This window comes from Phascolarctos cinereus, unplaced genomic scaffold (genome assembly GCF_003287225.1).
Source record: "Phascolarctos cinereus isolate Bilbo 61053 unplaced genomic scaffold, phaCin_HiC Scaffold_5;HRSCAF=322, whole genome shotgun sequence".
Classification (NCBI taxonomy): Eukaryota; Metazoa; Chordata; class Mammalia; order Diprotodontia; family Phascolarctidae; genus Phascolarctos; species Phascolarctos cinereus.
The window spans coordinates 12,221,540-12,247,245 of record NW_027555958.1 but is presented as its reverse complement, the minus strand read 5'-3'; the positions used below and the strand labels follow the sequence as shown (position 1 = coordinate 12,247,245).

The following is a 25,706-nucleotide window of genomic DNA, read 5'->3' as shown; positions in this document are numbered from 1 at the left end:
TCCTGTGTGCCAGGCACTATGCTAAAAGCCAGGGATAAAAAAGCAGACCCTGCTCTCAGGGAGCTTACCTTGTCATAGGGAACACAGTGTGCAAGTATCCACAGGCAGATGTGCAGGCATATTCAGAGCAGACACAAGCCAAGCTTTGAGGAAAATGTCTAAGCATGGGGTGGGGGTGGGGGTGCTGGAACCAGGAAAGGCCTCCTGAGCCAAGAGGTCCTTGAGCCCAGGCCTGAAGGAAGTTTGGGAGAGGAAGAGGTTTGTGCTGAGAGATAATGTTTTCTATGGGGACGTGTTGGGTTTGAGATGCCCATGGAAGGAGCATTGTGTAGAAGGTCCAGCAGAAACTGGTGAAGTGGGCCCGGAGGGGCCGCAGGATCCCAAGAGCGTCCCCTGTCCCCTATCACCCAGCCCAGCAGCTTTCCTGAAGACTGGCCTCTCAGATCGTTTCAAAGCCCTGTTTCGTAATGCCCAATGAGACCCAAGCCAGCATCGGAGCTGGGGGGTTTGACCCGGCATGTCTGTTACAAAGAGGGAAGGCTGGAGGGAGGTCAGAAGTAGAGACTTTCTCTGACTTTCTCTCTTCCCTAGGAGGGTTTCTTTATCTTGTGGCTGTTAATAGAGCAGATCTGCATATCCATATGGCCTCTCCCCTGACTCTTATTTCCATGTGGATCACAGCATTTTGCAGCTGGATGGGGCTTAGGACCACCCACCTGCACACATCTCCTCCTTTCCCAGATGGAGTTAACCCGGGAGAGGTTAAGATAAGATAACTTTCCCAGCTACAGGCAGAGCTCCAGTCCCCCAACTTCCCTCCTGGTGTTCACTCCCTGGCACCAGGGTCCCCTTCCCTTAGATGTTCTCACATATTCTCCAAACAGGACTTATCCTCCACAACGTCCCTCTATCAATGCCAGTGACATCACTGTTCTCCTCAGAATGTGGACTCAGAGTTCATCTCTCTCCTTTCCCCCCTAGCTAATCACCAAGTGACCTTCCCAGTCCCCTTCCCTTCCCAGACTTCTGTGACTCGAAGGCCTGCCCTCTTGTTTACACCAGAACAGCTCTTGGATCTGGCCCTTCCCTGTGTTTCCTGCTGCCCCTACCCTAACGTGGCCTCAACCTCCTTTCCCCAAGCCTGGATCATATCAGATTATTGAGATACCAGATCTTCTTTCCCCTAAACTCACATAGCTTCCAGAACAAAGCGCTATTTTCATCATGCTCCCTCTTCTCTCCTCTGGAATCTGATGGGAAATGCTGATTCGCTTCTAGACCTTGTGGGTCTGATTAGACCCCTGGGCATTGAGTTCCTCTGAGGCTCTTCTAAGGCCTCAGCTCTGGAGATTCAATTAAAGGTCATGGAGATGGAGAAGAAGCAAAGCCCTCTCCTTCATCCCCATGTCTGCCTCCCTGGTCTGCACTGGCTGGCTAAGAATAGAGTCACATTAAGTAAAAATTCCTCTTCAATTCCAAGTAACATGTCCACTCCAACCCAGTTGAGTCTTTGCCAGCGCCTTCTTCTGAAAGCGGACTTGGCCTACTGAGTTTCTGGGAAAGGCTATGGCTCTCATCCTGCCTGTGGGGAAAGGACAGATCCATATCTCCCTGGCCCCCCGCTTGGGGTGATCCTATCCAGTGAGAAGAACCTGAGATGGGCGACATCTTGGACCGTTTGGAGGTCCCCTGCACCATGGAAATGAATTGCTAAGTTGGCAGCTACTCCTGGGCGCGGGGCCCAGAGCCCAGCTTCATCTGCCGCTTGGGAACACTGGCTCACACAACTGTGTAAACTGAGCAGAGGTGAGAGAGGTTGGGAAAATCTGGTGGGGCTGGAGGCCTTGTTCCTCAGCCCAGTTCAAGGAGCATTAATTATGTTGCTAGGTCATGTGGCCACAACGTCAAAAGGAAACTGGTCTTTGCCCTTAAGGGCTCATATTCCCAGAATGCCCCATCTTAGCCCTCAGACAAAACAGGTTCTGCTACTCTGCCCCCTACCGACAATGCGCCCTCTGGCTTCTCTAAAAGAGACCATCTTTAATGTGTCTCGTCTGCCTTTGCTCTGGCTGATTGCCCCACCTGAAACACCTCAGTTCTCCTGTTCCTCACTCAGCCCTATTCATCCTTCCCCAGACGTCCAGTCCATTCAAGAAGACTCCCTAATCCCCGGACCCCACGGGTACCTTTCCACTCTCAGAGCTCCTCTGTTTACTTACTACTGCCTACACTGTTCATTGACATGGAGATCTCAGGCTGGAGAGGATGTTAGATGTCATGCAGTCCAACACACTCAGGTTACAGGTGAAGAAACTGAGGCTTGGGGAAAGTGACTTGCCCTGGGTGGCCCAGCTCACCCAGCTCTAAGGACTCTGTCCCCTCTAAAGAGCAGACCTCCTGGCTCAGAACTCTGAGCTCTTTGCCTCCTGCCTCGGTCGGGAGCCATTTCCTCACCCCTTCCTCCATCTTCAGAGAAGAGAAAGATCTGATTATCGCCCCTTGCCACAGATAACCTTGAGGGCCTATACTTTAGACAGCCCACCTCCTCCAGCCTCCCTGGGACGGCCCTTTATCCTTAACTGTCCCAGCTCTTCCCTGGTTTCTTTCCACTCCCATCTTAAAACAACAGACAGCTTTACTGGGCTTTGTTACTGCCCCATTCCGCCTGCTGCACTTCCTCAATGGGTGGGCTAACATCGCAGACAGCTGCCAGCAGCAGTTGGGCTCCAATCCCTCTAGGAAGGCTGCTCCCAGGAACACCTGCCTGAATCCAACCGCCTTTCCTCAGAGGAAGGCCCCATCCCTCAGGCAATCCTCCAGTGCTCCCTTTCGTAAATGACATTGTGCTGATTGCATCTCACCCCCGGGGGACTGCAGAGCCTCCTCCGGGAGGTCCCTGGCCTCCCAACTGAACAAGCCCGATAATCTGACAGGAAAAGCCAGGGGCTCCCGAAAGCGTACAGGCCCGATGATGACAGGCCTGTTGATAGACAGACAATGAACCGGGCCCAGAACTGAACGGGAGAAGAGCAGGCCGGCAGGCATTTCAGAAATCCTGCAGGGCCCTCCATGAGCCCCGCTGCTTCCTAACAGAAAAACGCTTCCTTTTGACACAGATTCTCCTAGCAACCAACTCGGGATGGCTGAAAATCATACACTAGCTGGCTCCCCGGAGCAGCAACAGCATGAGGGACACCCCAGGGACACCCAGGGTGGGTGAGAGCAGGTGAAAGGCTCTGACCGAAGGTGGCGTCTGGGCAAGAGATGGCATAAAAGGAAACTCATCCCGTGAATGGTGAGGACAGAAGTGGGCCAGGCAAGGAGGCAAGAGTGAGGGATCCCAGGAAGAAAAGCAGGAGCAGCTGGGCGGAGCGCCCTTGAGATCCCAACGAAGGCATTCGGTGTGTCCCGTAGGCTGTTCCTGGGGAGCTCCAGGAGGAGCTAGACAAGAACCCCGTAGGACCAGAAGGGGTGAATAATAATAATAATAATAATAAATAATAATAATAATCACATTGATAGAGGGATTTAAGATCTGCAGAGCATTTGACAAATATTAATTCACTGGATCCTCACAATAACCCTGGAAGGTAGGTGCTGTTGTTAAACCCATTTTACAGATGAGGAAACTGAGGCAGACAGAGGGCAAGGGACTTGCCAGGTGTCTGTGAACAGATTTGAATCTGTGTACAGGAAGAGGTCATTGTAGTGACGGGAATCCAGTACAGTCTGGTGCCTCCCCAGCTAGACTGTGAGCCAGTGACTGCAGCTCCGCACAGAGCCCCAGGCCCCTGCATTTCCCCTAATGGATGCACCATAAGTATTTCTTACTGACTGACAGGCCTCCAATCCTCATCTCACCACTGAAGGATATCATTAGTGATTAGTTTTACATGCACACACACGCAGGCACACACATGCACACACACGCCTGCACACAGCACTCGGGGCATGCAAGCTAGTTTGTTAGTAAAGCTCCAAAGAAAGCTTTAGGTGGTGTTGATGTCTCACCTTCAGGCCCGAGGCCTGCTTTCTGTACAATGTCTCATCATAATCTATACCTTGAGGGTAACCCCAGGAGCTAGCCCATTTTACAGATGAGGTAAAACCTGAAGAGCATGCAGCTGGTTAGAGTATGAGGAAGACCCAGAAAGCAGGTTTTCTTGATGCTGGTAGCAGGGCTCTCTCCACCCACTGTATCACCCTGCCCCTCTGGCTTTGGGCCTCACATCTAACTGCTCTGGGTTTCAGTTTCCTCAGCTGTACGGGGAAAGGGTCTGGCTAGATCTCCCCAGAGTCTGGCTCTGGCCCAGGGTCCTGGCCTTGTAACGCTGGCAGTACGCCTGCCTCCTCCCTGACCCTCACCTTCCCTAGCCAATGAGTTCCCAAGGCCTCCCTTCCTGCCTCTTCCGGCCGACCTTGACCTCTCCCTGGTCCAGGCCTCCATCAGCACCTGCCTGCAGTCTTGCCAGGCTGTGGCCTTACTGCCCGCCCACCCTCTTCTGTACCTCTGCCAGGAGCCCTCTTCTGCATACTCAGGCACAGCTTCTTCTCTGCTGGAATCTTCTGACGCTCCATTTGTTTGCACAAATAAAGGTCAAATTCCTTTGGGTGCTCAAGACCTCCCCTGAACCAAACCCTCTGTACTTTCTGGTTGCCCAGCCTGGCCAGCCTGTTTTCTCTTGTGTAACTCCCCTGTACATACTCTATGTTACAATCACATGGAAATACTATTTGTCCCCTCAGAATGCAGTGAAATCTCACCCCTTTGTGCCTTGCTCACAATGTCCCTGATGTCAGAAATATCTTTTCCCCTCAATGAGTCAAAAAGTATTTATAAGCACTGGCTATGAGCCAGGAACCAGGCCAAGCCCTGGGGCAGGGGTTGGAGGATAAGCAGAAACATTCCCTGCCCTCAGAGAGCTTACAATCTAATGGGGGAGACATGTGCATATACAGGGATGTACAAAACACATGCCAAGAAAATATACGGTAACCTTTAAGAGCAAGGCACTAGTAGCTGCTGGGGAGGCTGAGAAAGGCCAGAGGAGGCACTCAGACTGAAGGAAACTGAGATGAAAAGTGAGAAAACTCTAGGCATGGGTCACCATCAGTGCAAAAGCCTGGAGGTGGGAGATGAGACGGAGCACCATGGGCTAGGAGCTGCCAACAAGGCAATGTGGCCAGATTTCCAGGAGAAAAGGATGTGAGAAGTCTGGAAAGGCCCAAAGGGGCCAGGTGAGGGACAGCTTAAGGCCAGGGGCTTGAGGCAAGAAGACTAATTAGGTGATAAGGGATCTGTAGGGTAGGGTGAGGGAGGGTGAGCAGTCTGGGGAGCTGGAGGATGGTGGTGCCCTCCCCAGTAACAAGGAAGGCTGGAAGAGAGGTCTCAGCTAGGGGGTGAGCCCAGCTCAATGCCTCCTCTTCCATGAAGCCCTCCCTGCTGCCCTCCCCATAGCTGGGAATAAATGGCCTCCCCTCCTCCCTCCCACACACATTTCACTTTCCACTATTTTGTAACTTGTGAAAGACATGAAATGTTGCATAACTCCCTGGATCTGTGTCACCCCCACGTCACTGGGGCTTGAAAAGGGACTGACCTCCTGGGATCGACAGTTCTGGGGGTGAAGCATTGCCTCGTTGTCCCAAGAGCAAGTCGGAGTCACCCTGATCTTGGAGCTGGAAAGCGGCCTTGAGTTCACAGATGGCCTGGAGGTTCTAAAGGGGGGCACAGGAGGGGGGCAGAGAGGCCTGCAGCTGAGCCAGCTGAGCTGGGGCTGAGGATCCCAGGTCCCACCCAGAGCAGAAGGTCGACTCTTTGAAGACAGGGATCAGGTCTGGCCTAAGTTTTGTTCACCCCCTGTGCCTAGCATGGTGTCTGGTGCCCCACCAACATTTAATAAATGTTTGTTGTATTCCTATCCTCACAGCACCTGGTTCAACACAGAGGTGGGCAAATTAATAGACACTGCAAATACCCATTAAATGAATGACCAAGTGGATGAGACATGGCTTAGAGCATATCTGGGCATATTTTCAAAGCATCTCCACACTGGACGGGCAGCAGATGGAGCAGTGGGCCTGGAATCAGGAGGACCTGAGTTCAAATCTGGCCTCTGACCCTTACTAGTTGTGTGACCCTGAGCAAGTCACTTCACCCCGTTTACCTCAGTTTTCCCTGCAAAAGGAGCTAGAGAAGGAAATGGCAAACCAGTCCAGTGTCTCTTCCAAGAAAACCCTACAGAGGGTCACGGAGAGTCAGACAGGACTGAAGAACTCTCAGCTGGAAGGGACTTCGCTAGCTCTCTTAGTCCAACACGAATGAGTCTCCTCAAAACCGTTCCTGACAATCGGTCCTTTTATGTGTCGCGTTTCCTTATTAGAATGTAAGCTCCCCGAGGGCAAGGACCGAGCACAGTGCCCAGCACACAGTGAGCACTTAATAAATGCTTGCTGATTTGACTTGGAGTGGCTTTCCTCTCCATCCTACAGAAATGGCCCCAGGGATGGTAGAAAGGTCTGAAGTCAGGGGCCGAGCATTTCCATCCTGGCTCTGTTGACAGCCTCTCCAGGCCTCAATTTCCACATCTGCAAATGGAGGGGGAGGGGTTGAATTAGATGTAATTCAATTCAAAAATCCAAAGGCTCGCAGGGGAGAGATAATAGATGGAATGATAGGAAGCTGCTAGAATGCTGGTTTGGAACTCTGAGCCAGCGATCAATCTACAAAGATAAGGTGGGTGTGAAGGGCTTCAAACACCAAACAAAGGAATTTGTATTTTGTCCTTGAGGCTATTGGGAGCCTCAGAGGGTTCTTGAGCTGGGTAGTAACGCTCCTCCACAGTATCAGGGTTTTTTTTTTTTTTGGCCTAGGTGTGAAAGCTAGATTAGGGAGAAGAGACTGGAGGTGGTAATCCAGGGAAGAAGAGATAAGGGCCTGAACCAGAGGGGATGAAGTGGAAAGAAGGGAGCAGATAGGAGAGCTGTGCCAGACGAGAATCGAGACTCACAGCCGCTTTGATTGGGCGGGGAGAGAGGGGAAGGGAAGAGCTAAGGACAAGGTGGTAAACCTGGGTGGTCACATTGCGAGGATGGGGGCAACTTTGACCGAAATAGGAAAGTCTGGGATGGATTTAGGGGAAGGGGAGTTTGGGGAACCTTTGTGGGTCTGGGTAACTGGAGGGAAGAGAAACAGGGAAGTTTGCTTGTCAAGGTGGGTTGGGGGAAAGGTCATGTGAGGTCTCCCCTTGAGTGTGAGAAGCCTATGAGATGCCCAGCAGGCAGCTGGTGATTGAGGAAAGAGATGAGGCCTGAGATTAGTTCTGAAAGGGAGGCTGATGCCCGCAGGGGAGCTGAGTAGGCCACCAAAGGGAGAGAATCCTAAGGAGAAGAGGCCCCAGGCCAGAACTTTGGGCTGGGCTTCTGGTGGGGAGCAGAACCAGGAGCTTGGTCCTGCAAAGGTGCCAGAGAAGGAGCTGTTTGACCAGGGAAGAGGAGAGGAGACCTGGGGGCGGGAGGTCAGCAGAGCCAACACTGCACAGAGGGTGAGGAGAGTGAGGGAGAGAAGGCCACTGGGTTTAGCGGTAGCCTTAGACAGCAGCCATTTCAGGGAGCGGTGTGATGAGGGATCTCCAAGCCCCCTGGGTTAAAGCAGATAGGGCTTTTATTTTTCCTCCCAGATTTTGCAAAGCTTCTGTACCCCGGCTCTCCGATTGTTTAGCCCCAGCACACTCAGAGCCCCCAGGCCAGGCTTCTCCACCCCACAGTCTCTCCTTACACCCCTGAGGGATTAAGGCAAAGGGAAAATTGTGCATCCAAGAGGCCTGTGAGAAAGACGTCATGGCCCCAGGCTCTGGGATTCTTAACCTGGGAAAAATGTTTGCTTAGGGGGAAGGACAGAGATAGCAGATGGGTCAACTGAGAGAGGGAATGAACAGCTGGAGAAGCGGTAGGTCGTTCTTTAGGAGGGAAAGCCTTTCCCATTGCACTTCCCTTGCCTCTCAAGGGTTCCTGACACCACAGGTCCTAGTGGCCCAGGGTTCCTGGCCCTGGTGGCCTCTCACACTGCCCCCTGGCTGAAGAGAGGGCTGCCATGGCCAAGGCCTGAGCAGCCAGATCCTGTCAGGCCTGGATCTCAGCTCCTCCACTACCTTCCAGGGACACCCAGACTAGGAGCTTCCTGTCATCTCCCAGGGGCATGGCCCAGCAGGCCCAATGAAAAACAGGGAAGGAATTGAGTAGATCTCAGTTCAAGGCCTGGGCGGCCATCCCACTTCCTCCCTGGGCTCCAGTTTCTAGCCCTCTCCCCACCTCAAACAAAGAAGAATTCAAAAGCCTTTTTCAGCGGGCAGAGACAGGCCATGCATTCTTGGTAACTACAATAAACATCAAGTGATGGAAATATGAGAGGCCCTTGGTACAATTGGGCAGCATCAGCCATCCCCTGTCCCTGACTGCCAGGGAAGCCCTTTATGGCTGAAAATGAAACCCCTGGTGGGGTGCTGGGGGGCCTTGGAAGGCCCCAGGAGCCTTAGGCAGAGCTGGGCCCATCAGCTCTAAACTGACCAAAAAACCAAAAAGAGGGTTCCAGTGTCCCAGTGCGGGCAGGAGGGTGCTCAGGTCACTTGGCAGCCGGTGTGACCCAGGAGGAAGGGTAGGGATTCGATGAAGGCAGGATCCGGACTTGGAAATCCTTTTCAGAAAAGAGGAGTCAGGGCACGAGATGGCATCTGGGGGTCAGGAAGGGTGACTCATAGGCAGGGTGGACAAAAGGGGGGCAGGCAGGTCAGAACCCCCCTTCGCCTCCACCTTCCCCAGGAGAAAAGACTTCTCAATGAACCCCATTTAAACAGAAAAGGCCTCTGGCCTGGGGATGGGCTTCTCCTATCTGGGAAGTGTGGCCTGGCATCCGAGGTAACCAGTACCGATTGGGTTCATTTCAAGCATTTATCAGGGGCCTGTTGCGTGCTAGCTTCTGAGGATACAAAAACAAAACCGTGCCCAGCTCGTCGGGGGTTAATTAAAGAGCTTCCTTTTTCTGCTGAGAGGGGGGCTCCCAGGAACTTGTCTATTCCTGCCCACAAAGTAAAAGCCTGGAGGGGAAAGCCAGCTGGCTTGGGACTCAGTCCCCGCTTCTCCATTTTGTTGGTGTGATCTGGCCCAAGTCATTGGCTTTGCCTCAGTTTCCCCTGGAAAAGGAGGGACTTGGTCTCCATCTACTGTCCCCTCCTATCCTGATGCCCTGTTTATCTGTATACTGGTCAAAGGTGGGGGAGGGGGAAGCAAAGTCACTTGAAATGTCACTTTCTCTACCTGCCCCAGAGCTCAGTCCTGGTTTCCCCTGAAGCCCAGCAGAAGGAGCATCTGTCTGCTCCCCTGTCCCCCTGCCATTTAACCTGGGCACCTCCCAGCCCTCACTTTCCCTACCTCACAGACACCCCCTCCTACATAGGAAGGAGCTCCCAAGTGAAGGCAGCCCAATGACCCGCCTCAGCCACTTAAGCAGCTGCAAGACCCTGGAACAGTCACTTTATCCCACTAAGCTGCACCTTCCTCATCTGTAAACGTGAGATGATAATAATAGCACCTGCCAGCCCCGTGTCTGCACACACTCTCCCGGGTACCGTCCCATTCGCACAATGCCCCTCACAGTCACAGACACACAGGCCCACACGCACACATGCACACACGCACACACAGACAGGACGCCACAGGGGTGCACTTTCAAGGGGCGCACGGGCACACAGGCGGCACAAGCCCAGCTCCGTGGGCGCCCATTCCCCAGCCCAGCACACACTCACCGCGGGGGGCTCCCTGCTGGCCCAAGCGCTAGGCCCCAGCCCCCGGCCCGGCCCGCGCTCCGAGCAGCTGCTCTCCCCGACACGACTCGGCAGGCCGGCGCCCTCCCGGAGCCCCCCTTCCAGGGCCGGGGCCGCGATCGGGGGGCCGGCCTTGGCCTGGCAGCCGGGCACCGATTTCTGCGGCTCTCACACCCTTCTCTGGCCCGCGCCCCCCCTGCCCGGCGCCCGGGAGCTGCGGGCCAGAGGAGGGAGGGAGGGACAGACGGAGGGAGGACGCTGGCTAGGCTCAGTCGAGCTTCCCCAGTGGGGTGTGTTCTGCCTGGGAAGGGAGGGAGATGTGCCCCGCGCGTGTGCCTGCGTGCCTATGTGTGCGCGTGTATGAACACAAGGGAAATCACTGGTGGAGGGGTGCGTGGCTCAGGCTCCTACCCTGGGCTCGCTACCTCCTCCTCCTCCTCCTCCTCCTCCTCCTCCTCCTCGCCTCCGCTGCAGCTGCAGCTGCTGTGTGACGGCCTGCCTGGGGGTCGGATTTGAGAGCACCAAATGCCAGGGAGAGGGAGACGAGGAGCCAGGCCAAGAGGGTGACTAGGTTCGTCAGCCGCTTGCCAGCCTGGGGCGTTCATACACTCAGTAAATCGACCAACGAGGGTGTATCAAGTCATTGAGCATTTATTAAGCGCCTATGCTGGGCTGGGTTCTGTGCCAAGCGCTGGGGAGACAAAGAAAGGCAAAACCTTGGTATCAAGCGCCCGCTGCGGGCCAGGCTCTGTGCCAAGCGTTGGAGAGACGGCCCCTGCCTGCCTGGAGCCCCCCATTCTGCGTGCGGGGGTCAGAAGGGGGAGGACAGGCCGGGCACGAGGAAAACGGTCCCCAAGACTTGGCGCGAGCTGTGAGCTGTGACGGGGTCCAGGCTTCGGGCGCTGGGGTGTCCTGAAAGGCCTCCAAGCCCTCTCTCCGAACGGTTTCCCTAGCAGCAGCTGCTTCCTCCGCGACGGGCGCGAATGCTCATACCCTCCCTAGACGGGTGCGTGTGTGCGCGTGTAACTCGCATGTCTCAACTGCGGAGGGGAGCGAGACGTGTGCCGGGCTCACCTGGGGAGGAGGGATCAGCCCGTCGCTCCCCTTCTCCTGGAAGGGTCGGGGCGCCCAATGGTTGGGGGCGGCAGGAAGGCGCCGGGCCCAGGCACGGGGACTACGGAGGGTCCTCTGCAAAGGGCGCGAAGGGAAAAGCGAGACCCGAGGGGGCCAATCGAGGGGGGGGGAAATGGCTCAGCGGGCCTGGGCCAAGGTGGGGGCGGGGGCGGGCGGCGCCCTCCGGGGCCTGAGGAGAGCAGTCAGAGCCCGGGGAACAAAGGCGGCCCAGGAGTCTGATGGAGTAATGGAAAAACCCAGCCTGGGCCCCGGGGGACGGCGGGGCGGGGCGGAGCGAGGAGGAGCGAGGGGAAGGGGAAGAGGAGGGGCGGGGCATGGGGGGAGAGAGGAGGGGATGGAAAGACTGAGAGGAGGGGAGGGGCGTGGAGGGAGGGAGGGAGCATGGAATAGTGGAGGGGGGAGGAGGGAGGGGAGCGGAGAGAAGGAAGAGGCGACAAGGAGGGAGGATGGAAGAGTGGAGGGTTGTGGAGGGGGAAGGGGGATGGGAGAGAAGGGGCGGGGCCTGGGGGAGAGAGGAGGGAGAGGAGAGGCCTGGAAGGGGTCAGGGCAGAGGGAGAAGTAGGAAGGCAAGAGGAAGGGGAGGAGAGAGGGAAAAGGTGGGGGGAGACAGAGGGGACATAGGAGCGGGAGGGTGGAAGAGAGAGAGAGGGGAGGGGCCTCGATGGGGGGGGTAGAAGTTGGGGAGGGGAGGACCGGACGAGAGGATGGCACCTCTCCCTGTCCTGGGAGGAAGGTGGATACCGAGGGAGATCTCTGCAGACTCCCTCCCCACCAACAAAGACTGGGAGCCAGGCCAGGGTCCACCCTCGGCCTTCCCACCCGCAGCCTTGCACCCGGACTAGAGTGTCCTGTGAAAACAGAAAATGCTGGTCAGAGAGGGAGAGCTTGTTTCTGAGTCTGCCAAACTAGGGCTGGGACAGAACTCTGGGAGCGCCCGGGGAGCTCACACCCTCAAATCTGTGGCTCGCCAGGGCCTCACCTTGCATGCTGGCAAACCACAACTTGGGCTGCAAGCATTATTAACCCTATTCTGCAGATGAGGAAACTGAGGTCCAAGAAATGGCTTGCCAAGGGAGGCAGCCTTGGCCCCCAAGTCAGAGGGGCTGGATTCTGGGTTCAAATGCTACCCCTGCTTCTTCATGCCTGTGTGACCTTAAACTAGTTACATTACCCCACCTAGGCCCCAGTTTCCTCATCTGTAAAATGAGAGGGTTGTACTTGAGGGCCTCTGAGCTCCCTGCCAGCTCTAGATCGGAGTCTGTAAGGACCCAGTAAGGAGATGTCAGAGCTGGGCTTTGAACCCAGGCAGGCGTTCATAGACTCTTAGCCGAAAAGGACCTCACCCCTAACTGAAAGTGTCTTCCAATTCCCAACCTCGAATTCTTTCCCTCGTTGTCTCTCTGATTCCTCTCTGCAGGGGAAGGTAGTGTAGGATTAATTATCCCCATTTTTACAGGTTAAGAAACTGGGGCTCAGTTAAGGTGATTAGTTCAGAATCCAGGCCAGCTGCTCAGGGGCAGAGGCAGGTCTGAGGACCACCCCAAGTCTAGCAGGGTCTGTCTGTTATATCTCCACCAGGAGCTCCTCCAAACACAGAGAGAAGGCCTGGTTTGTTCTCGGAGAAACACCCCCTGGCCAACCCAACCCCCACCCCGGCCCTGCCAAACAGCTGCGCATACACAACGTTTGGCATCCAGACAAAACACACGTGCCCAGCAGCACCCATCCTGTGCGTACAAGCATGGGGTGCTCATGTCTGCAAGTGCTATGCAGACCAGAGAGCCCTGAATGACAAACTATTGGCTTTTTTAGTCCCTCAACTTTGGGCCCTGGGGACAGTTCTCCCTTCCCAGCCTGACCCAGACCCTGGCCATCTGCAGGCTGCCTCCACACTCTCACATCCTCCTGTAGCCCTTCCTCATCTAGGTTGTAGAAGAATCATCAAGGTGCCTGGCGATGGCTGAGGAGAACTGGTCAGCCCCTTGCCCCGTGGCAGCCCCCATCATTCTTGTCATTTCCTGGGTAGGGGAGTGAAGCCCCCAGTAGAATGTAAGCTTCTTGAGGGGCAGGCACTGTTAGCCCAGTGCTGGGTACACAGTCAGAGCTTAATCAATGCTTTCCCTTCATTCAGTGTGGTTGCGGTCCCTCCAGGGCCTTGCAGCACAACTTCAGTTGTGAACATTGGACTCGATTCACCAATCTGCCGGAGCCTTCTTCTGAGGCCCTGTAATGGCCCCAGGTGAGCCCGGCTTCTCCAAAGAAGGAACGTTCTGGTAGGTCCTGTCCAGACGGAAAGGCCTCCAATAGGGACCGGGTCATGCACTGATGACTGTCTTCAGGCGACCTGCCTGGCCCGTTCAGACAAGCTGCACTTGACTCTGGGATGGGTGTAGGTCCCCACAGCATTGTTTGACCTACGTTCTTGGAGAGGACCGTGACATCAGGGAGAGGCTGCCTCCTGCCTCTACCATCCCTGAATTCTTTCTGGCTGCTTGCTTGGTCTCACGTCGATGAAATTGGTGATCCCTGAAATACTAGAGAGCTAGGTAGGGGATTCTGAGATAACTGAGACAGTGGCTACCCTCAGGGAGTTACAATCTGGCCAGAATGGCCACTTCCATCAATCAGTCAGTAAGCTTTTATCAGGTGCTTACAAGGGGCCAAGGAAACCAGCCAGTCCTGCCCTCACCGAGCAGCCATGGGATCAAGGGGCCGAGGTGAGGAGAGGGGAGCATTCTAGGCATTGGTAACAGCCAGGACAAAGGCTGAGAGGTGTGGCAGCAAGCAGGTCAATTGGGAAGGCCCTTAAAAGCCCAACAGAAGAGTGTCTATTTGATCTTAGAGGCAAAGGGGAACTTCCCCGCTGGAGTTTATTGAGTGAAGAATGACGTGGGCAGAGCTGTGCCTTAGGATACCCCGACATCCCAAACAGGATCATACATGGTCAAAGGCGCACAAGAAGGCTACAGAGCGCTATCTGGGCAAGGTACAGGGAAGGACCAGGGAATCGGGAGGAAAAGGAGGAGGCATGAGGGGGGTGCCTGTTCCTGGCAGGGCCCCCCCAGTCCATCCATCAGTCAGTCAATCCACAAACATTCCTTCAGCACAAGGAAGAGAGCACACTTCAGAACTGAGGAGGCTTGGGCTTGAGTCCAAGGCTGAGTGACCCTGGCAAGACACAACCTCTCAGTGTCCAGGCCATTTTTTAAGGTGGTTAGTTAGAGAGAAGGGCCTGCACTGCATTGGTAGAAGGACTTTCCTCACCTGGGAGTTTCCTGTGTCAGTAAAATCAAAGGTCTGGTCCCTCTTCCTGTGCAATGACCCCTGGGGGTACAGAGACCAAAACCAAAGTGTCCTTGGCCTCAAAGAGCCTGTAGACTACTGGGAGAGTTAAACCAATCAATCAGTTAACGAACAATCAGTCATTATTTATGGAGCACCTACTATGTGCCATGCACTGTAAAGCCCTTTACAAATATCTCATTTGATCCTTACAACAATCGTTGGAAGTAGGTGCTGTTATCCCCATTTTACAGTTGAAGAAACTGAGATAACCAGCAAGTGACTTGCCCAGGGTCATCCAGCTAGCAGGTGTTTGAGGCTTGATTTGAACTTGAGTCTTACTGATTCCAGGCCTAGTGATAGCTCTAGAGACTGGAATCCTCAGAAGAAATTTATCCCAGAAGCCTCAAGGGCAAGGGTAGGCCAGGAAAGAACCCCTGTCCTTGTTGGGCTGTCCTGTTCCGGGGGCCTGTGGATCGAGGTTTGGCTGAGGGCAGCGGGGCGGGGGGGGGGGAGGCACCCATTCATTGTGAGCAGAGCTGATCGCCTTCGCGCTGGAAGGATGACAGTCGATGGTCTTCTGGCTTGTGGGGACTTGGGATGTGTGAGTTGTGGGAAGGGCGTGATTGCCAGGCTGGGGACACGGGGCTACCAGTAGGACCTGAGCGTAGGGAGCATTGAAGTTTTCTTGAGGGGCTCAGGCCCAGGAGGGGAAAGGTCCCCTGGTCATCCCAGCAGAGAAGGAACTTTCAGTATCACGTAGTCCCATCTTCCACGTTTTACAGAGGAGGAAACTGAGTCTCGGAGAACTGATGTAAGTTGGTCAGGGTCACCTAGGTAGCAAGTGGCAGAATTGAAATTCGAAGCCAGTCCCAGGTGGATGATTTCTAGCATTCTGCCTACTGGTCCATGCTACCATCTGCTGTCCTTTTCCATCTGTCTGTGCCTGACACATAGTAGGTGCTTCGTAACTTGCTTGTTGACTTAACCCTATTATTTTGGAAGGTAAGGAGCTGCAGGACTGGGTTTGCATCAAAATAGGGAATTCGAATGATAGAAAGTCCCTTTACTGGTACATATTAGTGACTCACCCATAAATCATTGCTTTAGAGCAGGAAGGGACTGGAGGCATTATCTGGTCTAAATCTGTCTTCTTACAGATGAGGAGACTGAGGCCAAGAGAGACCAAGTAACTGACTCCAACCTTCTCACAGAGACAGGGTCACACAGTCTATATACCAGTCAGAAGTCAGGACTGGAACCCAGGCTTTCCGGACCCCAAGGTTACTACCCCCACCTTCTCCCTATGGTCCACCTTGACCATCAGCTTCCCTCACCCCAACAGCATCACAGAAGCACAGATCTAAAAGAAGACAGGGACCCTTCATTTGGCAAATAAGTAAACTGAGGCTGAAATCCCAGCCTGGCCCAACTGAGGTGGCTTCAAGCACTGGTATCTTGTCTTGCCCCGGATGGAGAGGCTCATTCCTCAGCAATGCTCCGGAGCAGGCCACTGGGTCTCAGTTTCTGCATCTGTAAAACAAGGGGTTCCATGCCTCCCCTGAGGATGTGTTCAGCCTCCATCCTCAGCCGCTGATTCTCACCAGGAATCCGGTCCCATTCTCATTCAGCCTCAGGCTTTTATCAGCAGCATTGGGCAAGGCGAAGGGAAGGGGGGGCGGTGTTGGCAGGAAGCTGGGTCCCCAGGCCACCTCTCCCACTTCCCAGTCTCTTAGGAACAGGGAACAGCAAAGAAACCACCAGCCCCCTTAAGAAGCCTCCCAGTCCAGCTTTGGTCCCAACTGCAGTGTTGAGTTGTGGCGCCATCTGGTGGCCAGTGCTCACACTCACAAGGCGGGGGCTGGACGCTGGGGCTCACCATGGGGATTGTTGGGCCGGGGAGGTGGAGCTTTGGGGCCTCACCGCCATCTGTGATGCGGCTGCTTCTCTGATGACGCCCCTTCCCCTCTCCAAACCATCGGATCTGGCAAGGATGAAAAATGTTTCAGCCAGCTAACGAGCATTTATTGAACACCTACTATGTGTTCTAGGTTATAGGGATACAAAAATAACTAAGAGCTCATTCTTGCCCTCAGGGAACTGACAGTCAAGTTGGGGAGATGGGATCTGTGTACTGTGACTTGGAACTAGAATCTTTCGCAATTGGGGGGAGGGATGAGCAGCACAAGCTGAGTCTGGAGTCAGCCCACTGAGGCATAAGAGGGGTGGGGGGAGACAGAGGCTCTGGACAGCCCTTGGCAATTCAAGTGAGGGAAAGGGAGGGGAAGAAAAGAGGCACCCGGCCTGGCAGCTATCCATTGGGATCTTATTTTGATCAGTCAGTCTTGCTAACCAGGTGTAAGCCCCTGGAGGACATTATAACAGCAGGACACCCTCTCTCATGTGGGGGCTTCCAGAATTGCTGTGTCAGGTTCAAGGTACTCTGTGGGTTTCCATCTCCTTAAAATCCTGGCCCAGGAGCCCCCACCAATGTGTTTCCTTTTACTAGTAAGCCAGAGGACAGTTCAAAGCAAAGGCATTTAGGGTACTGTCAACACCCTCTAAATTTGTCACTCCGGGTCAAAGTCCTGCCCTATCCTGGGTACAACCCTACCCTAGTTGTAGCTGTTGTTATACAGCCAGCACCTAGTACAGTTCGCTTGTACACAGTGAGCTCTTAAATCAGCTAATCACAAAATATCACAGACCTTCAGAATGTAAAGAATACCTGGACATCAGTCCTTTCTACAAGCTCACCAATGAGTGGCCACCCTTATTTTCATTGGAGTCCTTCACCCGAAGGCATTCCAGAGCTTCCTGCGGCAGCCCAAATGCCTTCAGGACAAGTCTTGCTGTTAAAGAAATCTTCTCAACCTTGAGCCCAAGTTGGCCTCACAGCAACTTCCACCTCAGCATGACCACTTCTACCCTCTAGGGTCAAGTATGGCCAACTTAAAGCCTCTTCACCTGAACAGTATAGACAAAGTGTGAAAGGATGGGGACCCGGGGTTATGGGAGGTCAGAGGAAAAGGAGAGTCACCTGTGGGCTGAGGCTATCAGGGAGGGCTTCATGGAGGAAATAGCTCCAGGGAGCTTTGGAGAAAATAACAGAGAAGGCCCCCGTCTAGAGGAGGTCATTCTAGGCAGCCTGGCAGGTCAGATTTCGGATGTGACCATGGCATGTTCTGGAGACAGGGAGACCAATCTGAGCAGAGCAGGAGGAGATTATGGGGAGCAGCAGAACGGCTTCTGGGGCTCCTTCTCTACCACCCTCTTTGGTTCTGATTTGAGGCCCGGTCTTGACCCTAAGTCAATCAGTGGTTCATTCTGACGAACGCAGACCCTGTCTACTTCTCTCCAAGCACGAACGTTCTTCGGGAGAACACGGACCTCTAGAAGCACTCTAGAAACAGAGTCAGTGGGACATTCTGTTTATTTTGGCCTCCAACGGGAAAATCCCCCTGCAGTAAACCCCGTGCCCCAGGGGCATTAACTGAACTCTGAGGCACCTTAGCCGTGTGACTTGGGGTCCCCCCTCAGGACCAAGGCCCCTTCTCCTTAAAATCTAATCAACAAGTAAATTGTTCAAAAGGTTCACTGAGGCCTTTTGTTTTTAAATCATAATCGTTTCTGGAAATACTCCATCCCCCACCCTGCCCTATGAGCCTTGCTATTGTAACAAGATCAAAACCAATTAAGCACAATCAGTCAACATGCCACACCCATAGTCCTCCACCTTTCAAATGATTGGATTATAAGCATAAAGCTATTGAAAAAATGCATTTCCTTTGGTTGGTTGATATAATTAGCTTCCTATGCTAGATAGTGGAGATACAAGGCCAAAATTTAAAATGGGCCCTTCCCTCGAGGGGCCTCTGTGGCAGGGGCAAGTGGGGAGTGAGATCAAGCCTTCCAGCCATGGAATCCTGTGACCTGGACATAGAGCCCACCACTCCCCTGAAGGCTACCGAACATAGGCCAGGCCTGGGGGACTACAGCTGGCCCCAAGTGGACCAGAACACCTGTAAGAGCCCTAGGCTGTACTCTTTCGACCTATTTGCAGACAAGGTTGCAAAGGCAGAAGAAAATTCCCCAGTTGTGAGCATCAGAGAGAAAGAGTCTGATTCCAAGACATCTTCCTGCCCCAGAAACACCCCTGGGTCCATTCATGTGCCAGGGCAGTGGCTCTCCAGGCTGGCACGGCCCCACAGTGAGTCTGTCTGTCCATCTTGCTCGATGGCAACCTCCTTCTTGAAGCACACTGGTGGTGGCATCTTGTCCATGGCAAAGCCTGGCTGACTGTCCAGCGTGTGAAAGAAGATGTGAACATTGTGGCAATACTGCCTGCCCAGAGGAGCACTGTTTCTCACCGAGGATATTCGAGTGTGATTTTTTTTTTTGGCTTAGCCACCAAACCTTCCAGTACAGCTGGTGGCCCCCACCCCAGCCCAGCCGCTCTCACACCCCGTGATCCTTGGGCTCTCACTCACTCCACCTCTTCAGATTTCATTCCCCGAGTCTGGCTAGATTGGAGTTTAAGTTCTTGGTGTGAAATATAAACTCTACTAAACTCTACTGAAAAAGGAAGCTTCTTGAGGGCAGGGCCTGATTCATCGACCTGTTTGTATGCCCAGTGCCTCAAATATGCTAGGCACTTCATAAAAGCTTCACTGAGATCTTGGTCAAATGCCTGAGGGTCCAAGCGTGGGGGTGACCCTCGTTCTGAGCGCCGTGCCCGGCCACCAGGACCAGCTTGACTTAGGGTTGAGCAGCTCACCCATCTGTGCCCCTCTCCCTGGGCCTCAGTTTCCTCATCTGTAAAATGAGGCAGGCAGGCTAGATGATCTCTGAGTCTTGTGAGCCCACGATGCTGGAGCTGCCCATAAGGGGGAATGAATTTTTCAGCCACAGGTACTCTCCAAAAACACAGCCACTAAACCAAGAGGTGGGGCTCGGGTCACTGGAGGGGGTCTGGGGGTCAGATCTCCCCTCTGCCACCTACTACCTGGGAGACCTTGGGCACTTCCCTTTCAATGCCTCAGTTTCCTCATCTGTACAAGAGAGGGGCAATCTGTATGCCAGACGGCTTCAAGGGTCCTTCCAGCTGAGATCTTTTGGGGTATACCAGGTGTCCCCAAATCCCAAAGTACTAAGACTTTTATTTTTTTTGTTTGTTTGTTTTTTTGGCTAGGCCATGGGGTTAAGTGACTTGCCCAGGGTCACACAGCTAGTAAGTGTTCTGTGTCTGAGGTCGGATTTGAACTCAGGTCCTTCTGAATTCAGGGCTGGTGCTCTATCCACGCGCACCACCTAGCTGCCCGCGGCACTAAGACTTTTAGAAGGTCATTTATAACAGCTATCCTCGAAGTCCGCGTCTGTGATTTCATGATCGGAGGGAACTCCCGGGTGAGAAAACTACCCCCACCAATGCAGATGGCACCTCTTTTGTGCTTTATACTGAGAGAGTTGAAGGGAGCATTGAGAAGTGAGGAAGTTTGCCTACAGCCAGGAGGTCTCAGAGGCAGGTTTTGAACCTGGGTCTTCCTGACTCGCAGGCCGGCTCTCTATCTGGCCATGTCATTCAATCAAATAAACGTTTTTGGAGGCTCTGCCTGCGATGGGAGCAGTGAGCAGTGATTTTTAAAACTGTTAAGAGAGATCCTCATACCTCTGGGAGGCAGAGAGGTTAGGTACAGTGGATGGACAGCTGGGCCTGGAATGGGCAAGATCTGAGTTCAAATGTGACCTCCGGCACTTAGTAGCTTTGTGACCTCCGACTCTGCCTCAGTTCCCTCAGCTGTAAAATGGGGACGGTCATCGCGCCTCTGTTAGGGGTTAGCATCTGTAAAGGGCTTGGTACAGTTCCTAGCACACAGCAGGTACTACATGAGGGCTTGTTTTTCCTTCACTTTGGACCAGCCACCCGGCAGAGAGGCTGCCTTTGCTCTGCCTCCTGCTGTGTCCTCCCTACCAGGGCTCGGGCCTGGGTGTATGCTCTGTGGGGGCTGGGAGCTCCCCGGCCTTACTCCTGGGCTGGGGTTCTGTGTTCTAATCCCTGCTGCAGGACTCCACTGGGCATGACCCCTGAGGTGACTTCCAGCTCAGAATCCAATGACCTCAGGCGGCCACAGCCCTCTTTCGAAATGACCCGTGTGCTTTGAGATCTTCGAATGAGCCGTGAGCCTCAGAGGCGTGAGCTTAGACCCCCATGGTCTTCTGACTCCAGATGCCCTTGTACAGCTAGAGAAACTGAGGCCAAGGGGCAGGAAGAAGGGACAGGGGGTGGAGCTGAGAGCCTAAGCCATCCCTCCAGAGCCCAGGGCCTCTTGTAGGCAGGAGTGGTCCATCACCTCGGAGCCCAGCTAAAAAAGTCCCCTCTTTCTAGGCCCCTCTGGCCCACCCCAGCTAGGGCCATTGTCTCCTGAGTTTTACCACGGCCTGGGGGGGGGGGGGCAGGCAGTGAGGGGAACAGTGCTTCTCCAAGACACAAATAACTCTGGCCAGTTGCCTTGGGAACGGAGCCTCACTAACTTGATGTCACAAAATGGTTGCCCCAGCAACCAGCCCAGATGACCAGGTCCGCCCTCTCCCCTCCCTCTGGGCCCATGAATGAGGTCACTGTCACCATGGAGACTGTGGGGGCTGCGCGGAAGAGCTTTGGCCTGGGGGGTTGTCCCTGTGAGCCTGCCAGCCTGGGGAGGGGGGCCCAAGGGCAGGCGGCTGCGGGTGTGGTTCTGGGCAAAGCTTCCATTTCTCCTTTGCCCTCTCTCCCCCAGGCATCACCAGGCATCCCATGGGGACCAGACAGCCTGCTAGCTCTGAAGCCAGAGGGACTGGGTGCAAATCCCACCCTGCCCCTGACAATTCATGGCTGTGTGATTTGGGCAAGCCACCTTCTTGTGCCTTAGTATCCTAAAGGAGAGGGTTTTAGGTGAGAGGCAGCATGGTGTCCTGGCCAGGGTGTTGGACCTGAAGTCAGGAAGACGGGTTCAAATCCCACGACAGGCATTCACTAGCTGGGCCTCAGTTTCCTCACCTGTAAAATGAGCAAGTTGTACAGATGTCCCAGTTTCACATCAGTGATGTTATGACCTTTGAGGGCCTCCCTTTCCAGCCGTAAGTCTGACCCTCCTCAGAGAGGCTGAACCTGAGGGCCCCAGATAGGAAGGCAGGAGGGGAGCCAGCATCTGGCTGCCAGGCTGGGCCCCAGTGCCCTCCCCGCTGTGACTGGCTGAGCCTGGCATCTGTGTCAGGGAGGGTTTTCTGAGGAGCTGAGCCATCCAGCTTGTTCCGAATCCCGTGGCTTCTGTTCCCTCCCTTCCCCAAGGCTGCTATCCTGGCCCTGGCTGGCCGGGCTTTGTCTGGGTGCCCTCCTCCTTTGCTGCAGGCCCTGGCACTCTTCCAGGTACCTGCTCTGGGTACCGGCAGGACCCCTCACCCTGAGGGCGCTGCACATTCCAGATGCAATCCTGCACCTCTCACCCCCTTCCTTTCCCTGGAGCTCACAGAATGGGGCTGTGGAGTGGGAGAGGGCACTGCTGTCCCCTCCCTCTGCCTCCTCCTCCGTTCCCAGCATTTCCCCTCTCCCTCTTCCCACTCCCTCCCATTATCTCCTTTCGACCTTGTATATCCTCCTCCAGGGACTTCTTCCAATGATCTTCCCAGACTCAGATCTGCAGTACCAGCTGCTTGCGGGGAAGGGGGAAGGGGGAAGGGGGAAGGGGAGGAGAGGGAGGGGTTTGGAGTCACTTAGTACAGGCTGCCTGAGCCTCACAACTGGGAGTCTCCCATCTGGGGAGGCAGAGAGGGGCTGGAATGACTCTATCCCCTTTAAAGGACTGTGGGGGGCCCTCTGGCTGATTTCTGTCCCCCGGGCTCTAGGAGCAGAGAGAGCCTGACTCGAGTGAGAAGGAGGCAAGGTGACTGCAGCCTGGGGAGGGGGCCTTTCCCTCCCTACCTGGCAATAGTCCACCTCCCACTGCCAAGCCTTGTGGCAACACCCCTGAGAGAACGTCACTTTCCCCAGCCCCTCATTCCTCCTTGGAGGGCCAGGCTGGGTCACAGGACGAGCCGAAGGGCTTGGGCTGCCCTTTCCAAGAGCCTGGCTGCTCCCGAGGCAGCTCCAGAGCCAAGTCGGGGATGTTCTGGCCTCTGCCCTGCCTCTGTCTTGGCCTTGGGCACCACAACTCCTAGTTACGGCTCTGCAGTCGGGCTCCTATTCCCATTACAACCCCTGAGCCCCAGTAGGGGCCAAATCTGGGTGGGCGTCTATATTTTGAGACCTGTTGAGACAGGTACTATGTAATAAACAATATCTAATTATTTATAGACAAATACATGGAAACACATGCTATAGGAATATTATTTATATAAAGAACTGTATCTTACATAGATATGCTTTATGTAAGCGTACTACCTAAAATAGTCTGGATTCCAAATATCTGCACTCCCCCAAGGGAATGCACTGGGGTAGGATAGCAGCCTCAGGCTTAACTGGAGGGGAGACCAGTAACCTGTATGGAAGAAACCCTACAGGATTAATAGTGACTCAGAAAACCACAAATTAACATTATCTATGTTCTATTGTATTTTTATTTCTTTTCTTCAACATTCGCCAATTCTATTTGAACCTGAAGGCTGCTGAGACCTACCTGAGGGATCTGGATCTTCAGGTGCTGGAAATCTAGGTAAGAAACTGCCCACGTCCGCCTAGATCTGCACCTAGACCTGTCCCCAGCCCTGAGAGATTCAGTGACTAACCCAGGGTCTCACAGCCAGGGATGCAGCACAGTAGCCCACTGCTGCTGAGGTTGCAGGGTTACCTCCAGCCAACAAGCCAGACTGCTTCTCATAGGAAAAATTAGGAATAGTAAAACGAGCTGAGAAGGAAATGGCAAACCCCTCCAGTGTCTTTGCCAAGAAGACCCCAAAGGGGGTCACGGAAAGGAGAGTCAGTCACAACTGAAATGACTCACCCACAACAACACGATAAAGTAATGAGATCAAATGCATAAGTAAGTGATAGAAAGAAAAACAAAAGGAGAGGAAATCCAAAATGTGTCACTAACCCAGTACTGTTGTATGAATAATTTTTCCCACTGACTTTCATTTAGGATAACAACTGCCTTTACTTAACACTGTAAAATGTGCCAAGTTTTGTACAAATATGTCATTTTATACTTTCAGTAACCCTGGGAGGGAGAAGCTCTTATTTTCCCCATTTTACAGCAGAGGCAGTCTTAGAAGTACAGTGACTTACTCAGGTCGCACTGCTAGGGTAGGTCTTCCTGACTCTGCGTTCGGCCGTCTCCAGTTTGGCAACTTCACCAAGTTCCTGAGCCAGAAACGAGTTACTCTCAAGGACGCAAGACGAAGGGGAGAAGGGATTTGTGCAAGGTCCCACGGGCAGCCAGGGCAAGAGCTGAGACAGAAAGCCAGGCGTTCTGGGGCTAGAGCCAAGGTGCCAGCTTCTTTCTCTACCACACTAGAAACACAGGAGAACATTTTCATCTTCACTCTTAGTAAAAACCTCTTCAAAATGCAGCAGGCTTTGAAATCAATATTTTAAGGGAGACAGTAACATTTTGTGAATTTTTAGCAAGAAGTCTTCAGTGTCAGAGCAAAGGCTTTGGATGGGTGCCCTAAGACCTTGCACTGATCTCAAGGATCAGTGATTTCTAAGGTCCCATCTACCTCTGAAAGTCAATAATTCCATGACCTTGGATCTCAGATATTAGGCCAAGCCATTCTTAACAGTGGGTAACAGTGGAAAGAGTAATAGAATTGGAGTCAGAGATCCAGGGTTCAAATCCCAGCCCAAATGCCAGTGATCTTGGGCAAGTCATTTCTGTCTGGGCCTTGGTCTTACCTGACTGGATGCTGCATGTCTGGCTTTTTTTTTTTTTTTTGGCGAGGCAGTGGGGTGAAGTGACTTGCCTTGTCACACGGCTAGTAAGTGTCAAGTGTCTGAGGCAGAATTTGAACTCAGGTCTTCCTGAAGCCAGGGCTGGTGGTCTATCCACTGCACCATCCAGCTGCCCCTGGCTGCTGCATGTCAAGGAAGGGTTGAGCCTCCTTTCTGACCAGGTGGGTGAAGTGCCATGGTGCCACACCTGGGCAGCCACCCTCCCCCAAGAGACACGTCTCCATCCCGTCATCTCCCATCTTGTCACGTTACCTTGCCACTGTCACTGGCCAGTGGTAAAAAGTGAGGGGCTATCTCAATGCCTCTGGGGTTAGTGAGATAGCCCAGTATCATAGATTGACCAGTGACTTTGGAGGCAGCTCCTGACTTCTTTCTCCGTCTTCTGGAGAGGGGCTGAGAATCCCTACCATCACATAGCTCTGCTCTGCTCTGCTCTTCCTGTTTCCTGTCAAATTCCTCCTGCCTTTGCTTAACAAATAACACCCATCCAGGGGAGTTTCTGCCCCCTCTCCCCTCTGAACCAGCTCACTGTGGGTGGGCAGCAGCAATCCCCACCCCCAGCTCTCTTTATTGGGTCAAGGATTGGGATCACCATCTCCAGGGGACATATCACAGTTTGGCAGAGACAGGGCTGGCTGCCCTGGGGAGTCTCCCCTTTGGGTACAATCAATTCTGTTATTTCATCAGCATAGGGAGCTCTCACTGTCCATGATGGTTGGCAACTAGCCAAGAGGATAAGTGACCTACCCAAGGTCATTCAGCCCGTATGTGTCAGGAGTAGGCCTTGAACCCAGGTCTTTCTGACTCCAGGGTTGGCCCTCTCTGTGTTCCCCCCTCCTATCTCTCTGTTTCTTTACAACATTTAAAAAAGGCTTTGTTAATGAAAGTTAAAATTGTTTTTACGTGCAACTGGGGAAAAATTAAATACTAGATAAAAAAGATAAAAAGGCACTGCTAATGTATCATCTGGACATTTTAAACCCAAGTCACCCTTCAGTCCACAATCCCTTTAGGGGTGAGGGGAGTAATAATTTGCTAGACAATAAAACAAAAGCTGTGGGCCCATCCAAGGAGGCCAAGCCTGACCACGGCTGATCAGCCTCATTATTGGCACAGGCTGCCCGCGGGAAAAATAACAGGGCATGTAAAAGGAGTCAAAATGGAAATGCCCTAGGTCAAGGGGTTCAGAAAACCCAGACACCCTCAGTAGCTGCCTCTCTGGTGTCCACATTCCCTAACAATCCAGTAAATGCACTAGATCTTGGCCAGTTGCCACCTTTCTGGTGTTCGCCAGTCCCAGGATCACAGGGCCATTTCTGGACGAGGCCCTAGGACCCGTCTACGCCAGGGATTCGTGAATGTGTCCACATCCTGGCCCCAGTGGGCAAGCTGTCTAGTGAGGCCACTGGAGCTCTTCTCACAAACATATTTTCTTAAATGCAGAAAATAAGAATACACGGGATTAGAAGGCAGCCAATCACACAGAAAAACAATTACTACATACCTTAATATTTTAATATTTTTAATGCTTTAAGGTTGAATAATCC

The 25,706-nt window shown here is 53.6% G+C and overlaps 1 long non-coding RNA gene across 1 annotated transcript; it reads right to left on the bottom strand.

Moving 5' to 3' along the window:
* Nucleotides 1–6,013: 6,013 nt before the first annotated feature.
* On the bottom strand, nt 6,014–12,620 carry LOC144457463 (uncharacterized). Its single transcript, XR_013486775.1, has 2 exons — nt 9,801–12,620; nt 6,014–6,588 (listed from the first exon to the last, which is right to left on the bottom strand). It is a non-coding gene; the product is annotated as an uncharacterized LOC144457463 (long non-coding RNA).
* Nucleotides 12,621–25,706: the final 13,086 nt, after the last annotated feature.